The sequence below is a fragment of the Dreissena polymorpha genome, chromosome 1 (genome assembly GCF_020536995.1).
Source record: "Dreissena polymorpha isolate Duluth1 chromosome 1, UMN_Dpol_1.0, whole genome shotgun sequence".
NCBI classification, from domain to species: domain Eukaryota; kingdom Metazoa; phylum Mollusca; class Bivalvia; order Myida; family Dreissenidae; genus Dreissena; species Dreissena polymorpha.
In genome coordinates this window covers 188,423,008-188,447,906 of record NC_068355.1, presented here as the reverse complement: position 1 = coordinate 188,447,906, position 24,899 = coordinate 188,423,008, and the positions used below count along the sequence as shown (strand labels likewise).

General features: G+C 36.6%; 1 protein-coding gene across 8 annotated transcripts in view; it reads left to right on the top strand.

The window, feature by feature from the left end:
• LOC127864285 (uncharacterized) overlaps nt 1-24,899 on the top strand; it is a 502,833-nt gene that overhangs the window by 19,549 nt on the left and 458,385 nt on the right. The window contains exons 5-11 of one of the 8 annotated variants that reach the window (XM_052403957.1): nt 7,385-7,544; nt 8,667-10,619; nt 12,295-12,500; nt 13,185-13,405; nt 13,912-14,024; nt 15,217-15,427; nt 15,954-16,805. The gene's annotated coding sequence lies outside the window, so the exon portion shown is untranslated. Of the gene's footprint in view, nt 1-7,384; nt 7,545-8,666; nt 10,620-12,294; nt 13,406-13,911; nt 14,025-15,216; nt 15,428-15,953; nt 16,806-24,899 lie in introns of those variants that run through there. The other 7 variants (XM_052403958.1, XM_052403960.1, XM_052403959.1 and 4 more) reach the window with 7 other exon arrangements.

Genomic DNA, 24,899 nt, shown 5'->3' with positions numbered 1-24,899 from the left:
GCAGCCCTCCCCCCCCCCCCCCATGGCCCGGGGGGGCCTGAATAAATTCTTGTTGAAAGCACTGTAATTTTAATACATGTAAGCAGGCTTTTTCCGCTCCATTTTGGGAATACGCCACACTGGAATTTTGGGAATTTGGCGTCGTGAAAACCCCCATTTTGGGAAAAAAATATTTGCAAAATTGGCTCAATTGGGAAAAATTATCGCATGTAAATAGTGTTTCTTATATTTCAAAGAACTGTTAACTGGTAAATAACGACTATTTTGATAACTTATTATTAAAATTTTACAAAGTATTATGAAAATGTGAGAAAAGTGCAGGTTTTTTAATCTGAATTTGGGGAAAAGGCCTGGCCTTTTTTGAGGTGAAAAAAATCGTGCGAAGCGCCGGATTTTGAGGAAAATTAGGAAAGTCTTAAATAATCATTAACATATTTTACAGTTTTTAAAATAAATTCAATGAAACAGATAATTTAATTATGCAACACTTCCTATTTTCTACACCGGATCAGGTAAACTTATATATTTTAAGGTAAAAAAATAAAAAATAAAAATTTTCTTTTTTTTTTTTTTTTGGAATTGGAAAAAAAAAATCAATTGGGAAAAAAACGACCAGATTTGCATTGGGAATGGGGCCGAATTTCGGACCCGTGGCATAGGGCGGAAAAAGCCTGGTAAGGCACTTATTTAAAAACAAATAAAATGCTTCGGGTATGGGTCCGTTTTACAGATCCATAAATACACCAGGAATGCGCCGTCTTGTGTATTTCCTGTTTATTAAGGATGCAAAAAGATGAGGTGGTAAAGAACATAATGAATTTACATAAGGTTAATTAGCCTCTTAAATTGTTTGTATATTGTACATATGGTAAAATATCCTCTTAAATTGTTTGTATATTACATTTGGTAAAATACCCTCTTAAATTGTTTGTATATTGCAAATTCTCCCACGTCACGTGACTTGTTTTCTATATACAAAGAAGAAAAACTACTGTTGGTTATTACCCTGATATACCAACGGTTGTTAAAAGTGACGTCACTTTGATTGTCCGCGCACATTTTATGAATGAAGACGACGTCATTTGATTGTAATTGTTGTGGTGACGTCATGTTTCGCGGAAAAGTGGAGGACGTTCGGTTAATATAATTCTCATCTATAACCTTTAAATCGCGGATAACTTAATATGATTATAGGTGCTACCTAATTTACGGGCAAAAGCTTTTTAAGTTTTTTTTGATAACTATGTATTTTTAATAAATATATTGACATGATTGTGTTCAAAATATTATAATTGTTGCAATAATTAAGTAATGCATCAAAAAAAAATCAATCTTAAAACAAGTTACATGTTCCAAGCTTAAAGATCTAGCATCTTATATTTTTTGTTGTCTAGCCACAGGAATTTATAGCTGGTTCGGTGTCTGTGGTATAGTGGATGGGGTGTCTGCTAACTGGCTTAGTCACTGGGAGGTCTCTGTATTGATCTCTTAAGTGGGAGCATTTTTTAGATAACCCTAAAGACATACTATGGCGTACCATTTGGGTTGAAAGTCAAGAAGACCTACAAGTTAAAAAGAGAAATGTACGTCAAAGTACAATAATTGTACGTCGACATAAATATAAAATACACTTCGAAGTAAATATTTGTATGTCAAAGTACAATTTGTACTTTGACATACATTTTTGTACTTCGACCTACACATTTTTGAACAGCCAATCAAAACACTAGTCTCTTGAGCTGCTTTTCCTTCAGATTTATTCATAATAAATGTTTAAAATCTCTTTTTTAATTGAGGACAAAATGAATAAAAATATCAGAATGGCAAAAAAACAACACATAGAAGTTTCAAGTATTTAATGCATTGAAATAGATTATATACAAATTTGAAGAAGATTCAATTGTTACCTTTTTAAAATTAAAATTATTCAGCATATTGTGAGTATTTATTGATCATGCGGGGCGGAGTATCACGACCGTCCAGTGCATTACTGTGTAGGAAATTCCCAACGGTAACCAAACAGTTACCAAGCATTAACAGGATAAATAATGCATTATAACCTCTCCGTTGGTCGTATTTTGTGATAACCATAACTTGCATAAGTCAGAGGTTAATTCCGCCACGCCAGGTCAATAAATACGCACAATATCTATGAGTGAGCGGTCGATAGTCGCATAATTTGGTATAAATTATAATAATTATAATGTTTAATAAATCGCACAATATCTATGAGTAAGCGGTCGATAGTTGCATAATTTGGTATAAATAATAATAATACTTATGTTCAATATCAAATATCTCTAAAAGCAACAGATGTAAGGTGTCTTCTGATTGGCTAACACTCAAGGGTCGGTGAAAACTGTACGTCGAAGTACATTTCTCGTTCTACCTAATAGGTCTTGTAGACTTTCGACGTCATGGTACGTCATATAGACACTAAGTACTGGTCTTACCCAGGAACCAGTTTGTTTCATCAAATGTCTCAATTCAACTTGACAGCTTGCTAAAGCAGTTGCATTTAGCATACAGTACATGTGATGTGTCAAATCAATTTTGATTGACAAATTTGACAGGATTTTTTTTAATCCAATAAGTTTTAGACTGCCAAATAACACACACTACGTATTGAAAGCCATACCTGGAGCTTTTGTCTGTATACCACTGACTTCATCAGAAGAATGATTTCTACTGTTGGGAAACGTTAACACCACTAATTGTCTTCTTATTTATTATCAATGTATAATTATGTGTAACAGCATAACAACATACTTGTTTCGCAATTAAAATATTTAATAAATACAGGTATCTTGCAGGTTTCTAATTTTCTTTCACAAACTATTGTTGAAAAGTTTAAATTGTGTCGCCACTAAAAAACTAGCCATTTTGTAGCAATTCTAAAATCACAGTCTAAACTGCATACACTTAGCTCTACAGTTACAATTTGAATGCAAATATTAGAATGCATCATGTTATATCATCCATATTTTTTTATTTAAACATTCAAATAACACATAATACAGTACATATATAAAAAGATATGTGGTATTGTGTGGATATACAAAACACTTCACATCATTTATATGCACATAAAATAATAGTTACAAAATAAGTAAAACTCATCAACCTACATTTCAAGAATATTTACGTATATGAAATTACAAAGTGGTGTTATTGTATTACCTTTTACAAAATTAACATTGCTGGTTTTGCACTAGCCATAAAACATTTATCATGTATTAGCAAGTAACAATCAATTTATTAATTTCACAATAGAACGGAAATCATATTAATTGCATTATGCATTTACTAAACAAGCTATTTGCTACTGTTTAGAATTACACTATCTTACTAAAAATGATCACTGGTACTTAGTGCTTTTACATACTTGTGGTAAGTTTTGTATTACTAGTTTGACAATAATTGGCAGACACTTGTCGATATACAGACAAAATTTGCATGGAAACTTTTCATATTTTTTCAGCATAATTGCCTTCAAATTGTTAATTTAACAACCCTTTGACATTGTTTGCACATCTGATCTTATTATACCATAGCTGATTTTTGTTTATAGATAGACATATATAGACTTTTCAAAGTTCTATAAAAGTTCACACATGTTCCATCCAAGTAAACAAACAGAACCAATAAAGATCACCACAGATAATAACTGTGTGTATAGATTGGAAATTTTGATAGTTCGGGAATCCCTCCTTTGTTGATTTCTGTAAACCAAAACTGTCAGTTTTGCTGGATATATAGAGAATACTAGGTCGGTGCCGAATAAAGCAAAGTTTATTTTGCGAGGCTTAGAAAATCTGAACCACGAGCCTTGGCGAGTGGTTCAGATTTTCGTGCCGAGCAAGATAAACTTTGCTTTATTCGGCACCGACCTAGTATTCGATTTATCCCATCAATTTTCTTAGTCGTAAATTATTTTTTTAAACAAAGAATAGGAAAATCGAACTAGACGGAAAATCCCAAAGATATTTTAAGCAAACATTGTTTCATTATTTTAATCGTGTCGAGCCTAATACATTACAAAAAGATCAGTAACCAACCTGTTTTTCGTTTATCATACCTCTACGTCCCCGATTTTTAAGAAATAATGAAAAAAAAGACACTAAACAACTGCATCTTTAGCGTGAAAAAACATGCATTGTGTCGTATGACGTATTAATAATGACGTCACGAGTACGCGCACTTAATATTTGTAAATAATGTTTATTTGCTTTTTGAGTTGCATTATGTGTAAAAACTATATTACATCTTGGTATCAAATTGTTTGTTTTGTTAAATCTAATTCGATTTTACTAAAAATGATTACTTTATAGTTGATTCCGAGTAATATGAACATTCTTCGCCGCGCGTGTCAGCTATATTTCAGCACTGCTGAAATAAAGGTAAATTTATTCCACGGTGGTTTATTTCGACAATGCACGTCTGATGATGGGATAACATGGCTTGTATAATGCCCAGCTCTTGCCTTGGCAGAACAGCTTCTAAAAACGGAAAACCAACAAATATCTTAAAATTTGATCAATAATGCAGACAATTTATAAATGTCTTGTTGTTTTTTTTTATTTCGAATCTGGAAGATTTTTTACGTAAGATTGTGGTACGAAAATTCCAACGGTATCGGATTTTGTGGTTTTAGGCCTAAACTATTTATAGTGATATGTAACCTTTTGGGATATCGGTAAAGTGCGAGCAGACGAGGTGAAAATACTTTAAAAATTAAAGCTAAAAGACTAAAAAGTTAGATCTGAATATCTTAAAAATGTGTGAATAAATGTGTTTCTGGTGGGTAACAACGACAACTTACCAGAATATTGCTCATGATCAAACGTAAAACGTCTTTCTGAGAGCGAATGGAAAATGCGTCACAAATTCTGATACATAAACAGTAGGGTGTCGTTATTGAAATACCGCGAGAATACTTGAAGAATAGAGATGCCAACGGTAGTGTTTTAAACAAATGATTTTTTAACAAGCGTTTGTGATTTGTCAAGATAATAATAACAATAAGATATCGAAAAGATCAAAGCAAATAAATTCGACAGAAATCGGAGATTCGGCAATATATTAAAGACGGGTTATGTTCCCCTTAATTGTGTTCGGTGAAGACTGTTACTATATGTAGTGAACCAGTCTTCGGCTTAAACCCACTGAAGAAGAGCATTCAGGGGAGATAATTGAGTAATGACCTAATTCTGGAACGGTTGCGAAGAAAAACAACTAATGCGAGAATATTTAGTGCGATTCGCTACACAATTATGATGTCATTGATATAACTTTTTCTGAGGTATGTATTTACATGTGATTTAGCATATGTCAAAGTGTTTTTGATTTGTTCAAGTTCATAAATAGCATCGCGAAAATATATGTCGCGCGGCAAATTTTTTTGAAACGTATCCATATGTGGTATTCTTATGTAATGTTATGTCTAAATTCCCATATGTATGAACGGTCAACGCCCGCTTCGCGGGCTTTTGCCCGTATTAATGAAAACGTGTTAGAATCGAAATAATCCACGGGTAATGTCGTTCCGATGCATGTTATCAAACCACTCGGGCTACGCCCTCGTGGTTTAATTCCTACGCATCGGAACTCCATACCGTTCATTATTACTGCAATAACCAACGGTTACCCGTGGATTATTTCTTAAATCATTGATATTCCTCCTCATCAAATTTTGGTGATTACAAAAGTATTTCATGGACATATTATTAGTTAATATGAGGATTACTCAGTTTGGAAAAATAAATGAGGAATTTGTGTCAGTTCATTTCCCGTGTGTTTGTGATAAATTTGTGGATCGGTAAAACCTTAAAATCAACAAAAAATAGCCCCAAACGCATTATAATGGTTTTACAGTGTTACCTCTGTATTAAAAATGCTAAATATGAAGTGGACAAGAATATGATATGATTTCATAGAAGTTAAAATTGTGTCTTTTCTTTTATGTATCATGTTTACAGTGTTGAGTTTGTATGAAGTTGTGAGATATTTAGTTAAGCTTTGAATGCCTTGGTTCTATAGAGCCTGTTTGCAAGGAGCTGTTACATTCTTTATGTGTATACTGTGTTATCGTTTTTTTTTGTCAATTATAGGGGCCAAAATAAGCCCCATATCAAATGCTGGAACTATGTATTTTTCCCAAACAACTTTCTAAAATTCCCAATTGAAGGTAAAGTAAAAGAAATTTGTCTAGCGGAAAGTGCTGTCCCTGATAAGCCTGTGTGGCTGTATAGGCTTATCTGGGCAGACACTGAGTGCACAATTTATAAAGCCCTGTTTTCTCGGAATGAGGCTCAAAGTAAATCCGCCTACTGTCTGTTACAGAGTTGTACAAGATGATACCAGGTGAGCCTTGTTATGGGAAAAGGGTGCTTAATGCATGTTATGTACCATCCACAGATTAGCCTGTGCAGTGCGCACTCAGAATTATCAGGGTTAATGCTTTCCATTTTTGAGGAAATTTTCGCTTTAAAGAAATTATTTCTAAACAAAAATCATGTCTTGGTGGAAAGTGTAGTCTCAAGTTAGCCTGTGTGGACTGCACAGGCAAATGTGGTCCTATACATATTCATTAAGCCCAGTTGTCCGGAATATGGCTCAAGTTCAGTCTGCTTCCAGTCTGTTGGTATTTGTAAATTCTGATTAGAACAAATATGGTATAAAACCACTATGATTAAAAACTGGTAATTGAGACATCGGTGTACATATAAATGCAAATTTAACATACATATTGAGCAATTCTAATAGTAGCTCACAATTTCCCAATTTAACATAGTTTGCCATTTTAAGAGTTGGCTACTCATTTTTTCACAAAATTGAAAATTTTGAGCTGTATTTTGTTCACAAAATATCATATCAAACACAGTTAATGTTTAAAATAACTTGGACAAAATATTGTTTTGTTATTGGTAACTTTGAAAATATAGATTTATAGGCGTCAACAAAGTACAGGCAAACTAGTATTGTAATATGATAGTTATTAAGGGCAAATGGCCTGTAACATAATTTTTACTTCAAGGTGTATGTGAAAAAAAGCCTTTTCTTTCCATCTTTATAAAGTACACATAATAGGCACTTCCTTATATGCAAGTGGACTAATAAAATGAGCACTGAAACTGAACATTTCAACAAAAACGCATGTCAAAGAATATATTTTGATTGGATTTTTGCTATTAAGTTCCATGCATTTAAAAAGACCTATAATTCCCAAATTAAAAGATAGAATTTTCCCAATGTTTGATATTATTACGCTAATTTTCCTCATTGGTGTGGTACAGATACTTTTTTCAATTTGGCAAAAAAATTGCTGGTGTATTAATAATTTACTATTTCAAAAGACTTCATATTGGTTTTCTCAATGTTACAGCAACTGCCAAGCACAGAAGACAACAGAGTAGTGAAAGGCTCAGCCAAATCAAAGTCCAGCGATGTGAGGGTGACACAGCCTTTCCATGTCCTCGTATTGCAACATGAAGGACATTTTAGCTGAAACTAACAAGGGAGAGAACTGTAGATCTGCACCAGCAGTGAGTTGTTGCCCTTCAGTTGTTTAATGTTATATTTATTATTTTATGTCTTACAACTTACATGTTGATTGACTTTAAAACTGTTTTCTAGTGTGAATTTAAACATATTTTAACCATCAAAGATCTATAAAGGCATGGTAAAATAAAATGTGTGTGTGTGTTTTTTGCAACGTTGGTGAGACATTAATATTATTTTTAAATATTAATATTAATTAATATTATAGGTCGCTGTGGTGTAATGGATATGGTGTCCGCCTAGCGACCGGGAGGTCACGGGTTCGATCCCCACCGTGGGAGCGTTCTTTAGATCTTCCCCAAAGACACCAAGTACTGGTTCTAGGCCCAGGAAACGGACTCGAGAGCATTTATATAAGCCTTAGGCTTTCGATGCAATCGAGCTAAAATAAATAGGTTTAAACCAAATATTAATATTGTTGCCTCTCATTTATTGAAATATATATTAACAATAAAACATATCTAATGGCATTTTAAAAGTAATGTGATAAATAGAATAAGTACAATTAAAAAATATATAATTTTAAACCAGATGGTTTTCCTTCTTTTTGTTATGCAGCAAAAAAATTGGCTAATAGATAAATAAGCTGTGATGTGGAAAAATGGGGCCTAATGCATGTGCTTAAATTGTTGTCACAGATTAGCCTGTGCAGTCCACACAGGCTAATCATGGACAACACTTTCCTCTTAAAGGTATTTTTCATTGAACAAATAATCCTCTTTATGAAAATCCAGTCTAGTCAGAAAGTACCCTCCCTTATTAGCTTATGTGAATTTCACATGCTAATCTGGGACGACACTTTCTGACATTAGTGATCCGCATATTGGCTTATGAAAATACATCTCTGAAAATGGAGTAAAGATAATAGATATAAATGTACAGATAAGTATAGCATTAGCCAACACTTTTCTTGTTTTAGTACAAAATGACTTAATTGTATTTATTTTCATGCTATTAAAAACAAGGAACCAATAAAATGCCAGATTAGAAATTCATGTTGTTGAAAACCTTCACAACCTGTCAAGAGGCATAGTTTGTTATAGATATAGATAATAATATAATTTGTTACAAGTTCCTATCACCCACTGTGTTGTTGTTGTTTTCAGCAGAGCACCAGCATTGATATCGAGTTGGCCCAGCAACCGCACGAGTCCCGCCTGCAGGAGCCCCAGTCCAGAACGACCCTTCCCCTCCCCTGACTTCTAACTCCTCCCCCTTGACCTCCTGACTCAAAAAGTCAGCATCGTTGAACAACTCCGTTCTGCAGAAAATTTTGAGCATGATTCTGGTCTGAACAAACACAATGCCCACGTCAAGTTGTCCACACATAAGCCTGGGTAGTTCTGTTAAGCTAGAGTTCCGCGTGGGCCTGAGAGGGACGAGTTTTACAAACACGAAAAGTTATAGCTGTAGTTATGGTAACGCTAACAGTCAGTTGTTGCTGTTGGACATCTCAACAAATATCCTGAAGAATAAAAAGTTCAATAACTTGTTCCAATCTTTATGGGACAAACAGAAATTGGACGGGAGAAAATCAAGGAACAATAAAAGCGTAAGCTTTCCTAGTGGGATGCTTCTGCTGTTGATAGTTTGGACGACAGTAGGGTTACGGACTGCCCCAGATTGTCCTCTCAGCGGCCAAAATATCATAATAGAACGGACTTTTGGCAATGTTACCGACAAAGAAAGGCAGTAATGACTTGGTTGTGAATACCCAGAGCACGATACATCCATGCTGACACAAAAAGGCAGTTATGACTTGGTGGTGAAAACCCAGAGCACGCTACATCCTTGCTGACCAAGAAATGCAGTAATGACTTGGTTGTGAATACCCAGAGCATGCTACATCCATGCTGACACAGAAAGGCAGTAATGACTATGCTGTGAACACCCAGAGCAAGATATATCCATGCTGACACAGAAAGGAAGTAATGACTATGCTGTGAACACCCAGAGCAAGATATATCCATGCTGACACAGAAAGGCAGTAATGACTATGCTGTGAACACCCAGAGCAAGATATATCAATGCTGACACAGAAAGGAAGTAATGACTATGCTGTGAACACCCAGAGCAAGATATATCCATGCTGACACAAAAAGGCAGTAATGACTATGCTGTGAACACCCAGAGCAAGCTACATCCATGCTGACACAGAAAGGAAGTAATGACTATGATGTAAACACCCAGAGCGCAATACATCCATGCTGACACAGAAAGGCAGTAATGACTATGCTGTGAACACCCAGAGCACGCTACATCCATGCTGACACAGAAAGGAAGTAATGACTATGCTGTGAACACCCAGAGCAAGATATATCCATGCTGACACAGAAAGGCAGTAATGATTATGCTGTGAACTCCCAGAGCAAGATAAATCCATGCTGACACAGAAAGGCAGTAATGACTACGCTGTGAACACCCAGAGCACAATACATCCATGCTGACACAGAAAGGCAGTAATGACTTGGTTGTAAACACCCAGAGCACAATACATCAATGTTGACTCAGAAAGGCAGTAATGACTTGGTTGTGAACACAGAACACGATACACCCATGCTGACACAGAAAGGCAGTAATTACTTGGCTGTGAACACAGAGCACAATACATCCATGCGGAAACAGAAAGGCAGTCATGACTATGCTGTGAACACCCAGAGCACGATAAATCCATGCTGACACAGAAAGACAGTAAAGATTTGGTTGTAAACACCCAGAGCACAATACATCCATGATGACACAGAAAGGCAGTAAAGACCTTGTTGTAAACACTAAGAGATCCATACATCCATGGGGTGTGCCACAGCCCGAATTACGCCCACTATTGTGAACAAGGTGCTTAAAGTGAACATGTCTGGTTTTGGTATGAGGACTTAGCATTCCAAGCCTAAAAGGCCTCGCATTGAATTGATGCAAGAGAAGGCTTTGAAAAATAACAGCAGTTTTGTTGTGTGGTCCAGTACGCCCTTCGACTCTCAACCTGAAGAAAGCAGAACTCAAACTCGGCTCTTATCAATATCAGCAAGGCCAGCATGTCATATAAGCTTCTTGAGCTTCAGGTGAGACCTTACGTGTTAATTATTTTGTTGAAATAGGGGCCGAAATTCAGCCCAATTCTCATCTCAAAAAGTCTATATCCATGATTACTGGCTTAAGTTCTCAATTCATGGTTTCCTGGAAGAAAAAGAATGTTTTGATAGGTTGCAACATTGAATTAATCAGAACTCAAATTCAGCCTTTGGCAATATCCCGAGGCCAGCATATCAGCTCAGCTTCTTGAGCTTCAGGTAAGATCATACAGTGTTATTCATTTTGTCGAAATTGGGGCCAAAATTGAGTCCCATTCCTAATCTTAAACAGTTTATTTTTTCCATAATTACTGGCTAAAGTTCTCAATTCAAGATTTAACCCCAAAAAATGTTTTAATAGGTTACAAATTGAGTTTGTTTCCTTATGCAGCTCTATAAGTTGAACCTTTGTGCAATTATCTTGATAGCACTTATTCTATTTTTTTAAATTATATGTTTAGCAAAATCTACAACCATTTTCCCAATTAAATTCAAAACACTATGATTTTTTACGAATTGTCCCAATCCAAAAATGGTTAAAACAAACTCTGCACAAAGCTAGTCCCTAGTTATAGCACATATAAAAGTTTTTTATCAGAATAACAGGCGAAGTTTAGGGGGGAATATAGGAGTGAACTTGTCTGTCGGTCTTTCGGCCTGTCTGTCGGTCCGTATTAAGTGTCCGCTCTCTAATTCAAATAGTTTTCATCCGATCTTCACCAAACTTGGTCAGAAGTTGTATCTACATGATGTCTAGGCCAAGTTCGAACATGGGCCTTGTCGGGTTAAAAACTAGGGCACGGGGTCACTTGGTGCGTTTTTAACATTCTGCATGTTGTCCGCTCTCTAATTCAAGTAGTTTTCATCCAATCCTCACCAAACTTGGTCACAAGTTTTTTCTAAATGATCTCTAGGACAAGTTTGAACATGGGCCATTCCGGGCCTTAAAAACTAGGTCAGCGGGTCACTTTGTGCATTTTTAACATTCAGCATGTTGTCCGCTCTCTAATTCAAGTAGTTTACATCCGATCTTCACCAAACTTGGTCTGAAGTTTTTTGGAGATGATCTTAAGGCCAAGGTAGAATATGGGCCTTTCTGGGTGAAAAACTAGGTCAAGGGGTCACTTAGTGCATTTTAAAAATTGAGCATGGTGCCCGCTGTTTTTGTGAAGACGACATGCAAAATATTATGTATCAATGGGGCTTGTGGGGGTATTCGTCACATCTGTGACAAAGCTCTAGTTTGCTTATTTCACTAAGTTTAATTACTATTTTGAACTCACATCTATTGTTTCTTATTAAATGCCATACAGTTGTATCGTCACACATTTAAAGTTGTTAAGTCTCAGGTATAAGTCATAAACTGTCACATTTAAAGGTGTGCAGACTCACACTTAAATACTAGTACGTAGATTGTAACATTTAAAGTTGTGTTGTCTCACATTTTAAATTGCTGAGTATCACATTTAAAATTATGTAGTCTCAAATTTAAAGTTCTATAGTCACACAATTAAAGGTGTACTATCTCACATTCTAAATTGCTCAAGTTATGCCTGTTTTTGATTTACAAAAAATAAATACACAACACATGTATAACACCTTGCTACAAAACCAAAAATTCCAATTTCAAGTTGGTGCGCGTAAAAATTGATTCTACGTTATTAAGAAATTCAGCACGAAGACATCTTGCGTCAGACTACCAAGCCTCCTATCAATATCTCCTCCCATGTTGGCTTCATCAACACTTCCAACAGAGCCTTGGTGAGTTCGACTTCCGTCTCAGCATCGATGTCGCTTAGCAACAATTGGATGATGGGCGTCGACAAATTAGGCCGGACAAGTCGCTCAAACTGAAACGATCTGATCCAACAGGTAGAGCAGGCATTGCGTGACACGTCCGTTAATGTGACTGACCTCATTATGTTGTTCTCGAATAATGTGAACCTTAGGCCTGGAGAGCAGTTTGCGATTGACGCCATTCAACAACAGTTGTTGTTGGCAATTCTCGGGTTTGGGGTGGCGACTTCGGCGTCAGGACTCGCTCCATCTCTGTCCATGGCCCAGTCGCAGCAGCAGCAACAAGAAAAATAAGTAGTATCTTAGGGGTGTTCTGGGATATGGGGCTTCATGTATGTGCTTAAAGTGTCATCCCAGATTAGCCTGTGCAGACTGCACATACATTAAGTCCTATTTTCCCAGAATGAGACTCGTATACTTCACTTTACATCAGTATTTTATGTGCCTGAAAAGTTCCTAGCATAAAATGGGAATTATGTGCTTTTACATTGATCACACTTAGTAAATAAAATGCAAATAGCACTTGATCTGATATCAATTTTAATCATAGAAGGTAAGGGCATTAAGTTTTGTATAATTTCGACCAAAATTAAGCCCCTGAACCAAAAGTTTATCCTTGCATAAAAATCTGCTTTAATAGAATTGTTAAATTATATTTAATTTTAGTAAAATAATTATGTAAAAGCCTTCAGCTCATTTTAAAAGTCTTTTCGTCATTTATTTTCAACGTTTATTTAAATTCTTGGATTTTGTTTTAAGAGCCTGTTCCTACAGGAACCTATGCAATCATAGATCGGTACCTAGCTGAACAACAGGCTGTATGGTCAGCTGGTCCCAGACGCCCAGTGACACTTCCTGGCCCAGGACCTTGGGGCAAATGCTCAACTATACCTACCCGCAGGGTGGAGCCACTCTGAACCTGGGGCTCCATACATTCTTGGCCAGGGGCCAAGTTTACCTTGTCAATAAGGTACATGTAGGTTGGTAATGTACATGTAATTAACTATTTATAACATGCAGTGTTTCACTCCAAATTTTAATTCAAACAGTTTGTGTTAAATATTGATAAAACTCTATCCTGGCTGCTAACTTAAACAAATCATTTATGTAAGTGTTAAATATTTATAATAACCGCCATTTGTATTGCCTTGAAAGGGCTCAGTGGGGGGGAGGCGTACACATGTGTACTTGTCTGCAATTCTACTCGTCCTTACTTTCATCCTTATGTCCGTCCCACTTTTCTAGTGATGCACATAACTTATTATAATAATAAATATTAGTTCCAGAGGGACACAACATGTTTGTATCAAGTGTACAATATATAGAAGGCTATGTTTGTATCAAGTGTTTAGTTTAAAGCCCATTTGTATCAAGATCCTTCAAACATACTTTATTTCTTAAATATTGTTATCACTCAAACGACATTGATTTACTTCTTATATAACTGATGCCATTTCAGAATGCAATTAAATTATTTTGTTTACAGGGACACATTCCTTGGATGCCCTAAGGTTTCTCTATCTGTTCACAAAGGCTTTATACTCACAAGTTCAAGCCCAGTGAGCGATGTTCACATTATCAAACTCTGCATATCAATAGGTAAGTCACCTTGCCATTGCAAAAGGGGCCACTGTGCAAAGCATTCAGGAGACCCAGTTGTAATAGCCTAAACCTTTTGCTTTCACAAATACCCAATAGGTAAAACCCATACAAACTGGGGTTTCTGCTCTTCAATAAATTGACCAGTTTATCTAATCTAAGTTTAAGGGTTCAGCCACACACTACGTTATCTTATAAAGAAATGTAAAGACAGTGCACAAGTTCAAAGCTAAACCCTCAAATTTGCATTTAAAATTTAACATCTAGAGTTATATTAAACTCAAAACCACAACAACAACAACAACAGCAAACAATTTCTCAGCAGGTACCAACATATCTGACTCTTTCACTCTTTACAAAATCATGTTCCATATGAACTGTAAATATGGTTCTTAAACTAACATTGAATTACAAAGAGGGATCAGTGCTGTTTGTACCCTTTAGTTTAGGGGGGTATACAGGAGTGTACTTGTCGGTCTGTTTGTCGGTCTGTCCGTATTAAGTGTCCGCTCTCTAATACAAGTTGTTGTCATCCAATCTTCACCAAACTTGGTCAAAAGTTGTATCTAGATGATCTCTAGGCCAAGTTTGAACATGGGCCATGAGGGCAAAAAACAAGGTCACGGGGTCACTTAGTGCGTTTTACACATTCAGTTTGGTGTCCGCTCTTTATTTCGATTACTTATCATCCGCTTTTCACCACACTTGGTCAGGCTTTTTATATAGATAATCTCTAGGCCATGATCGAACATGGACCATGCTGGTCCAAAAACTAGGTCATGGGGTCACTTAATGCGTTTTACACTTTCAGTTTGGTCTCCGCTCTCCATTTCAAGCACTTATCATCCCCTCTTCAAAAAACTTGGGCAGAAGTTTTATTTAGATGATCTGTAGGTCATGTTCGAACATGGGCCATGCCGTGCGAAAAACTAGGTCACGGGGTCATGGGTGCGTTTTACACATTCAGCATGGTGTTCCCTATTTCAAGTTATTTTCATCCGCTCTTCAGGTGGGGGAGTTCGTCACGTCTGTGCCAAAGCTCAAGTTTTTTTAAAGTTAATATCTTATTGAGAGAGTATTAATTGTGTTGCCAGGGTTGAACCCGCATTTTGATACTTGATAATTTTTATGAAATGCTAGTTAATTCTTAAAAATAGTTGTCTTAATTGACACATGACATACTTAATTGCAGAATCCCGGATATCAAAGCGTTGAGCTTTTTTTGAAGCATTTGCACCAGCAACAGTCATCATCTCGAGTTACTGGCATCTCTATGGTGTGGAACCCTCCGTCTTTGAACATCATAACAGCACATGAACCAGTGGCACTCATCATCTCAAGATTCTGGTATATCCATGATGCAGGACCCTCGGTCTGCAAAGATCATGCAGAGCGAACCTCAGGTGAGTATTCAAGTCGTGTGAATGTTTTTAGCATGCCCCCAAGTCCACAGATGTGTAGATTCATGTAGATTTACCTGTGTCCGTCCATACGTGCATCCAGTTGTTGAATTTGTATGTCAAGTCTAAACTCAAAAAGTATTGCTTCTAGTTTGATTAAAACAAAGATATTTGCAAAACTGTGAACTTGCCTTCTTTTGTATTTTGGTTCTTTTTCTTTTACATAAGTGGAATTTTGAGACAAAAGTAAAATGTGGGTGCATGGTGGCAAACCCTTTTTAATACTTCTCAAAAGATATTTGAGTCCAATGGCAAAATGTATCTTCATCAAATCTTAATCCAAATTGTTTGGTAATAAAATGGTCATACTTCAATATAAATATGTATTCTCAATTATTATTTTATAAATAGTCTCAGGACCTTCATTTCCTCTATGGATTCAAATCAGATTAGTTGTAAAACCTTGAAATACCAAGTCATGTAAAATGAAATACTGGCGTTTACAGTAACAAGTATTTCTTGTTTTCAGATGCCATTTGATGAAATCAAACCATTCAATCAGAAACACAGCCTGTTGCAGCAGTTGTTACCATATTGACCCCAGTCAAACCTAAGAAATCCATAGATATATACTTTTTTAGATGTGCTAGTCTCTACATACCTCCTGGTTTGTTCAGCACTTACTCTGACTCTTTGAATTTAATGACGCGTGAAAATGAATGACCTTGTTCCGTTCCAAATGGCAAAATGACACATGACAACAATTCAAGTGGAAAGCCAGAAAGTCATGTCAACAGCCAAATTTTGTATGTGTAACAGCCAAGTTGTTTTCAAAGAAAAACAATAGTTTACGTTTTATTTTTTATGTGACCAATGTTTCATGGGAATTATGATGCTGTCAGTCTCTTTATGTTGAAAGTTTTGGTTAAACATAGCATGTAAAGTGTTTTTTTTAAAGCACACATATTGCATTTATATCCATTGTCTTTGTCTGTATAATGAATTTTTTCACTACATAGTTTGATCCTTATAATGGTAAATGTATGGGAAAAACAATTTTATCAAAGATATTCTAAGATTGTCATGTCTGTTTAAATGATGCTGGTAACATTGACAATATTGAAAAAAGGAGTATTTTCATGTTATAAGATATGTTTCAGTTTTCTGTTTTTACCAGTAATATAGATAAGCTAATTTAATGAATTGTTTACAAAGGTTTATAACTTTTAAGCTTCAGCTTTTTCTGTCTAGTAATCCTTCCGAAAACAATACTAGTCAATTTGCTCATTCGGGGTCGGTATTCAATCATGAATCTTGTTTAGTAGCATACTATTTCATTGGAATAATAATACATTCTGTGAAAAATTATTTAATCTAACTAAAATTATCGATTCTGTAAATACCATTTGTTGATTTCAATGGATATTGTTTGTAAAATTAATATAGTATGACTATTGCGTGTTTGGGAAAGCTTTTAATGAAACTCAGAATTGAAAAAAAAAGAAAAAAAAAGAGTTTTATGAAAATTGGCAAAAATTATTATTGTAAATTTATGTTGTTAGATCATAGACGTGTATGCTCACAATTGTTGAATTTTGTTTTTGGACACAATAGTTTATTATGCTTTATGTTTGTTTATGCACATGAAGACGACCAGAGTGTATCCTCTTTAAAAAGTGAATAACTTAATCAAGATTTATTGATCACTGTATATATTGTGTAGGTATATGTTACCATTTATACATAAAAAAAACTGTAGAACATTTGTATTGTAATGTAAATTATTCTTGTATTGTTGCCATTTGTATAAGATAAACTAGCTGTTTTCCTTAGTTTGTAAAAAAACTTTGTTAAAAAAGCATTTCCTGCGTGAATGCTCATATATATATTAAATTGTTAAAATAATGCACAGTACCAGAAAAAATAGTCAAATACACAGTAAGGGAAAGTGTTGTCATATGCTAACAATTGTAAAACATTGCAATTGTCTCTATTTGTAATAATAGAGAGCAATATTATTTGCTTAAAGTCACTATAACGCTCAAAATCAACGAAAATTTCGTTAAGTATTTCGTAAAATAAAGATAACACCTTTACAATCAGTGTTCCTTATAGCAATAGCCAAAATTTCAACGCTAGATGTGGTATGATTACATCGATTTTTGTAGATACAAAATGCTCGTTTTTATTTATTTGTGGCCACAATTAATTCCCGCGAATATATCTATTCATACGACACACGAACACCATTTTAGTGTTCATGTGTCGTATGAATAGATATGCAAAACAACAATAAAAACGAGCATTTTGTATCTACAAACATCTGTTTTATCAGACCACATCTGACGTTGAAATTTCGGCAATTGCCATAAGAAACACTGATTTTAATTGGTTAAGTTTATTTTACGAACAATTGTACGAAATTTTCGTTGATTTTGAATAGTAATGTTACTTTAAAAAATAAAAACAAAGATGTCTGCTTTGTAAATTAATAATTGTGTTTACATCTCAACATAACATGTAAATACATTAAAGTCTAAAAGGATTTTTTGGAATAAACACTTAAATAAATATATGTGCGTATATACACTGATAATAAAATTTTACATTTCATTTAGTTTTGTAACAGTGCTTTTGACCTTTCACGTTAAACATCCCACACTTGCTGTCAGTGCAGTGCCTTTATTAGGGTCATTTTTAAGCCCCGGGTAGGGTGGCATATAGCAGTTGAACTGTCCGTCAGTATGTCAGTCTGTCCGTTTGTCCGGAAAAAACTTTTACATTGGCCATAACTTTTTAAATATTGAAGACAGCAACTTGATATTTTGCATGCATGTGCATCTCATGGAGCTGCACATTTTGAGTTGTGAAAGGTGAAGGTCAAGGTCATCCTTCAAGGTCAAATGTCAAATATATGGCGTCTGTCGGTCCTTCCGAAAACTTTAACATTGGCCATAACTTTTTCAATATTGAAGATAGCAACTTGATATTTGACATCCATGTGTATCTCCTAGAGCTGAACATTTTGAGTGGTAAAAAGTGAAGGTCAAGGATATCCTTCAAGGTCAAAGGTCAAAAAAAATATCAAAGCGTGTTCCCATGAAGCTGCACATTGTGAGTGGTGGAAGGTCATCGGTCAAGGTCATCCTTCAAGGTAAAAGGTAAAAAAAAAATCAAAGCGGCGTTCTAATGAAGCTGCACTTTGTGAGTGGTTGAAGTTCAAGGTTAAGGTCATCTGTCAAGGTCAAGGTCATCCTTCAAGGTCAAAGGTAAAAAAAAATAATTAATTCAAAGCGGCGTTCTCATGAAGCTACACATTTTGAGTGGTGGATTTTCAAGGTCAAGGTCAACCTTCAATGTCAAAAAAAATCAAAGCGGCGCAATAGGGGGCATACTGTGTTTCTGATGAACACATCTCTTGTGTGTAAATATCCCACTGTTTAAGTTCAGCAAATGTTTTAAGACCAGATTTCCTTAAACTTGGGGTTGTTATTATTTTACTTTTATTGAATGCATGAAACATTTGTGTTCTGTTGTTGAATAGCTAAACATAGCTTGATGTTTGTAAATTGTGTGACAAATGTTGATCAAATTGATACATAGAAAAAAACACAATCTTCATTAACTTGTATGTGTTAATTATCAAACACAAATAAAAGTATTTGGTAACAATATAACTATTGTGCTTTATTCGAAATACAGTGTGAAATGCAATTTTAAAATCATGCCTTTATATGTTCATCTTCTCCAAATAAGCATTTTGAATAAGCAAATATAATATCTCTATGGAAAGTATCCGTAGGCCCCATTCAATCGCTTGTGTACCTCATATTGATCAGGGTCTTCCTAAATTATTTCAGGATTGTTTATCCCTGTCTGAATTGTGAAAATAGCTGCAACATCGTGAGATATCTGTTGAGAGGATTTTAATATTAAAAGTTAAAATGGTAGCTTAACTCTAACCGTACATCTGTTGCATTTATTTTAACATGTTTATATGTTGTTCCTCACTGAGTTTTATATTGTCTATAATCTTGCGTACTTTAATTGTGTTTTTAAAGACAAACATCATGATACTGATTATGTTGTTTTTGTCCAACATTTCTATATATACAAGTTGTATGTAAATAGTTAAATATGTTTATGTTGATGATATGTATTTCCCGATCTAAGTTTGATGTTGAACTCTCAATGAACAACATGTTTTGCCAATTAAATCCCGAATGATTGTCTTGTCACTTATATACAACTTTCCTCTATTGAACCTGGAGAGCTCATTTTGTTTTATTTTGACTGTTATTCTGTCCATTAGTTCTCCAGCACACTTTTTTCTCATGCATAATTTACCATATCAATCATTGACAACAATACAAAATATAAAATCTCCTTAGGAATAATGAAACTCCGGAGGCGGTATCCAAAAATAAAACAGTACTTACACCCGCTTATCTCTTACCTAAGACAGGGTACTAATTGCCTATACAACACAGGGCAATACCAACGACATACCATAAACCATTAACATAATTAAAACTAAAACACGGTCTTGGAAATGTCTATATCAATCATGTGGGATTTCCATTGTTTTTAAGTTTATTATATGTAACTACATGTAAAATATAAAAGTAAACAAATGAGCAATGTATGGGAAAATACTGTCATGCCAAGATGTTAGCTTTCAGTATATAAATACCTTAAAGCTGCTTAAAGTATGCTTTTTATTGTACTATTGGTGAAATAACTCGCTTAATAATGGTTATTAAACGAATATGTTAAATCAGTAAGAACGTACTTTAAACTATACTCATACAATTCTATTAATATTTGTTTAAATACTGTCTATAGTACGCTTGCTATACAGGTAAAACTAAATAAGTTAACAACGTTGAAAATAAAGAGGGCAGCTACCACAACTTACGAATATCTTTAAAAAAAAATCTAATTACAAGGATTATTATTGTTCAACAAATAGGTCTGTTAAGGCTGTATTATACATTTTCTAACACAGTTTTATGCTATTCGTATATGACCCGAAACCTACCCGCAAATACATAACATCAATGTAAACTGCCTTATTTATTTTCAAGTGTAAGCACACAAACTAATTATATTCTCAATTTAATACATTTTAATAAGCCACTTAAAATGAACATGGCCCGTGTTTCAGACTGCACCAATTTGTATTTTTCATTGACAAACACACATGCACAATCTTATAATCTCACGTAGAGCCGTCAGATATAACTTTGAGGAGCCTGAAGTTAGCAAAACATTGACACCAGTTGCAGAAAGATAAGCATAATATGTCGAACTGACTTCTTACAACACAACAACTGTATTGACTTTGGCAGTTTGTATATGACCATATGATCACTTCTGGGTGAAATAATGGGCTGAATAATGTTGAATATAGGCTCATCGAACTTCATGTATAGCGATTTTGTATTTAAAGGGACTTACAACTTCGTGGTATAGGTCGAAACATAATTAAATTAACACTGTAAATCAGATAGCGAAATAACACAATAGAAACATGATCATAATGCACAAACATATGCGTGTATGAGAAATAATAATAATAAATTGATAAAACAAGAAAAAGTAGCACGGCAAAGCATTTTGATTATTTGAAGGGCTTCTGTTTCTTTATGTTATGAATACAATGTTTTATTTTTTGTAAAAATTCGGATGAACAAGCTCTTACAGTGACAGTCTGTTTTATTCTAAAGGTAAGGGGTTCAAGCCCAGGTAGGAATAACGATTATGTCGGTGTTTTTGTTAAATTTAAATTTGTTGTCATTTAGCTCCACTGGCAAAAGCTCCGAGGGGCTTATGTCATGGTCCTGTGTCCGTCATGCATGCGTCTGTGCGTTCACTTTTCCTTTAAACATCTACTCGTAAACTATTGGTCCAATTCTGATTAAATTTCTCAGGAATGTTCCTGGGGTGAACCTCTTTCAAATTTGTTCAAATTATGCCCCTGAGGTTAAATTTGACCCTGGCGCGGGGGTCACAAAATTGAAAATTTGCCTATATAAGGCCTATTTTGTGAAAATTTTCAAATCTTTCGCCCATAACCATTGGGCTTAGGGCTCTCAAATTTGGTATGTAAAGACATCTTATAGTCCCTACCAAATTTGTTCAAATTATGCCCATGGGATCAAATTTGACCCGGCCCCGGGGGTCTCAAAATTAAACATATGCTTATATTGGGTCTATTTTGTAAAAACTTAACAAATCTTATCGTCCATAACCATTGGGCCTAGGGCTATCAAATATGGTTCAATGTTCATCCCTAGCAATACCTTAATCTTGAATATTAAAAGATACACATTTAAAAATGAGTGATCCTGAAAAAGAAATTTGAAACCACATTAATCAACAAAATATTAAGGTAAATAAAATAATATTAGATGCTGGTATATGACCAAAATATTTGAATAACATACACGTATACAGATGAGCCGCTGCTTAGCTGAGGTTAGTTGCAAGGGAGGCTACTGTGTCAACAAATCGATTAAATTGAGCATGGCTCTGGGAAAACCGGGCTTAATGCATTGTGCGATAAGTGTCGTCACCGGACTGCACAGACTTAATGCATTGTGCGATAAGTGTCGTCCCAGGACTGCACAGGCTTAATGCATTGTGTGTTAAGTGTCGTCCCCGGACTGCACAGGCTTAATGCATTGTGTGTTTAGTGTCGTCCCAGGACTGCACAGGCTTAATGCATTGTGTGTTAAGTGTCGTCACAGGACTGCACAGGCTTAATGCATTGTGTGTTAAGTGTCGTCACAGGACTGCACAGGCTTAATGCATTGTGTGTTAAGTGTCGTCACAGGACTGCACAGGCTTAATGCATTGTGTGTTTAGTGTCGTCACAGGACTGCACAGGCTTAATGCATTGTGTGTTAAGTGTCGTCACAGGACTGCACAGGCTTAATGCATTGTGTGTTAAGTGTCGTCACAGGACTGCACAGGCTTAATGCATTGTGTGTTTAGTGTCGTCACAGGACTGCACAGGCTTAATGCATTGTGTGTTAAGTGTCGTCACAGGACTGCACAGGCTTAATGCAGTGTGTGTTTAGTGTCGTCACAGGACTGCTCAGGTATCCAGGACCACCAGGCTTAATGCATTGTGTGTTAAGTGTCGTCCCCGGACTGCACAGGCTTAATGCATTGTGTGTTTAGTGTCGTCCCAGGACTGCACAGGCTTAATGCATTGTGTGATAAGTGTCGTCCCTGGACTGCACAGGCTTAATGCATTGTGTGTTAAGTGTCGTCACAGGACTGCACAGGCTTAATGCATTGTGTGTTTAGTGTCGTCACAGGACTGCTCAGGTTATCCAGGACCACCAGGCTTAATGCATTGTGTGTTAAGTGTCGTCCCCGGACTGCACAGGCTTAATGCATTGTGTGTTTAGTGTCGTCCCAGGACTGCACAGGCTTAATGCATTGTGTGATAAGTGCCGTCCCTGGATTGCACAGGCTTAATGCATTGTGTGTTAAGTGACGTCCCAGGACTGCACAGGCTTAATGCATTGTGTGTTAAGTGTCGTCCCAGGACTGCACAGGCTTAATGCATTGTGTGTTAAGTGTCGTCACAGGACTGCTCAGGCTTAATGCATTGTGTGTTTAGTGTCGTCACAGGACTGCACAGGCTTAATGCATTGTGTGTTAAGTGTCGTCACAGGACTGCACAGGCTTAATGCAGTGTGTGTTTAGTGTCGTCACAGGACTGCTCAGGTATCCAGGACCACCAGGCTTAATGCATTGTGTGTTAAGTGTCGTCCCCGGACTGCACAGGCTTAATGCATTGTGTGTTTAGTGTCGTCCCAGGACTGCACAGGCTTAATGCATTGTGTGATAAGTGTCGTCCCTGGACTGCACAGGCTTAATGCATTGTGTGTTAAGTGTCGTCACAGGACTGCACAGGCTTAATGCATTGTGTGTTTAGTGTCGTCACAGGACTGCTCAGGTTATCCAGGACCACCAGGCTTAATGCATTGTGTGTTAAGTGTCGTCCCCGGACTGCACAGGCTTAATGCATTGTGTGTTTAGTGTCGTCCCAGGACTGCACAGGCTTAATGCATTGTGTGATAAGTGCCGTCCCTGGATTGCACAGGCTTAATGCATTGTGTGTTAAGTGACGTCCCAGGACTGCACAGGCTTAATGCATTGTGTGTTAAGTGTCGTCCCAGGACTGCACAGGCTTAATGCATTGTGTGTTAAGTGTCGTCACAGGACTGCTCAGGCTTAATGCATTGTGTGTTTAGTGTCGTCACAGGACTGCTCAGGCTTAATGCATTGTGTGTTAAGTGTCGTCACAGGACTGCTCAGGCTTAATGCATTGTGTGTTAAGTGTCGTCACAGGACTGCTCAGGCTTAATGCATTGTGTGATAAGTGTCGTCCCAGGACTGCACAGGCTTAATGCATTGTGTGATAAGTGTCGTCCCTGGATTGCACAGGCTTAATGCATTGTGTGATAAGTGTCGTCACAGGACTGCTCAGGCTTAATGCATTGTGTGATAAGTGTCGTCCCTGGATTGCACAGGCTTAATGCATTGTGTGTTAAGTGTCGTCACAGGACTGCACAGGCTTAATGCATTGTGTGTTAAGTGTCGTCACAGGACTGCTCAGGCTTAATGCATTGTGTGTTAAGTGACGTCACAGGACTGCACATGCTTAATGCAGTGTGTGTTAAGTGTCGTCACAGGACTGCTCAGGCTTAATGCATTGTGTGTTTAGTGTCGTCCCAGGACTGCACAGGCTTAATGCATTGTGTGTTAAGTGTCGTCACAGGACTGCACAGGCTTAATGCAGTGTGTGTTAAGTGTCGTCACAGGACTGCTCAGGCTTAATGCATTGTGTGTTTAGTGTCGTCCCAGGACTGCACAGGCTTAATGCATTGTGTGTTAAGTGTCGTCCCAGGACTGCTCAGGCTTAATGCATTGTGTGTTAAGTGACGTCCCTGGATTGCACAGGCTTAATGCATTGTGTGTTAAGTGTCGTCACAGGACTGCACAGGCTTAATGCATTGTGTGTTAAGTGTCGTCCCAGGACTGCTCAGGCTTAATGCATTGTGTGTTAAGTGTCGTCCCCGGACTGCACAGGCTTAATGCATTGTGTGTTAAGTGTCGTCCCCGGACTGCTCAGGCTTAATGCATTGTGTGATAAGTGTCGTCCCTGGATTGCACAGGCTTAATGCATTGTGTGTTAAGTGTCGTCCCCGGACTGCACAGGCTTAATGCATGGTGCGATAGGTGTCGTCCCAGGACTGCACAGGCTTAATGCATTGTGTGTTAAGTGTCGTCACAGGACTGCACAGGCTTAATGCAGTGTGTGTTTAGTGTCGTCACAGGACTGCTCAGGTTATCCAGGACCACCAGGCTTAATGCATTGTGTGTTAAGTGTCGTCCCCGGACTGCACAGGCTTAATGCATTGTGTGTTTAGTGTCGTCCCAGGACTGCACAGGC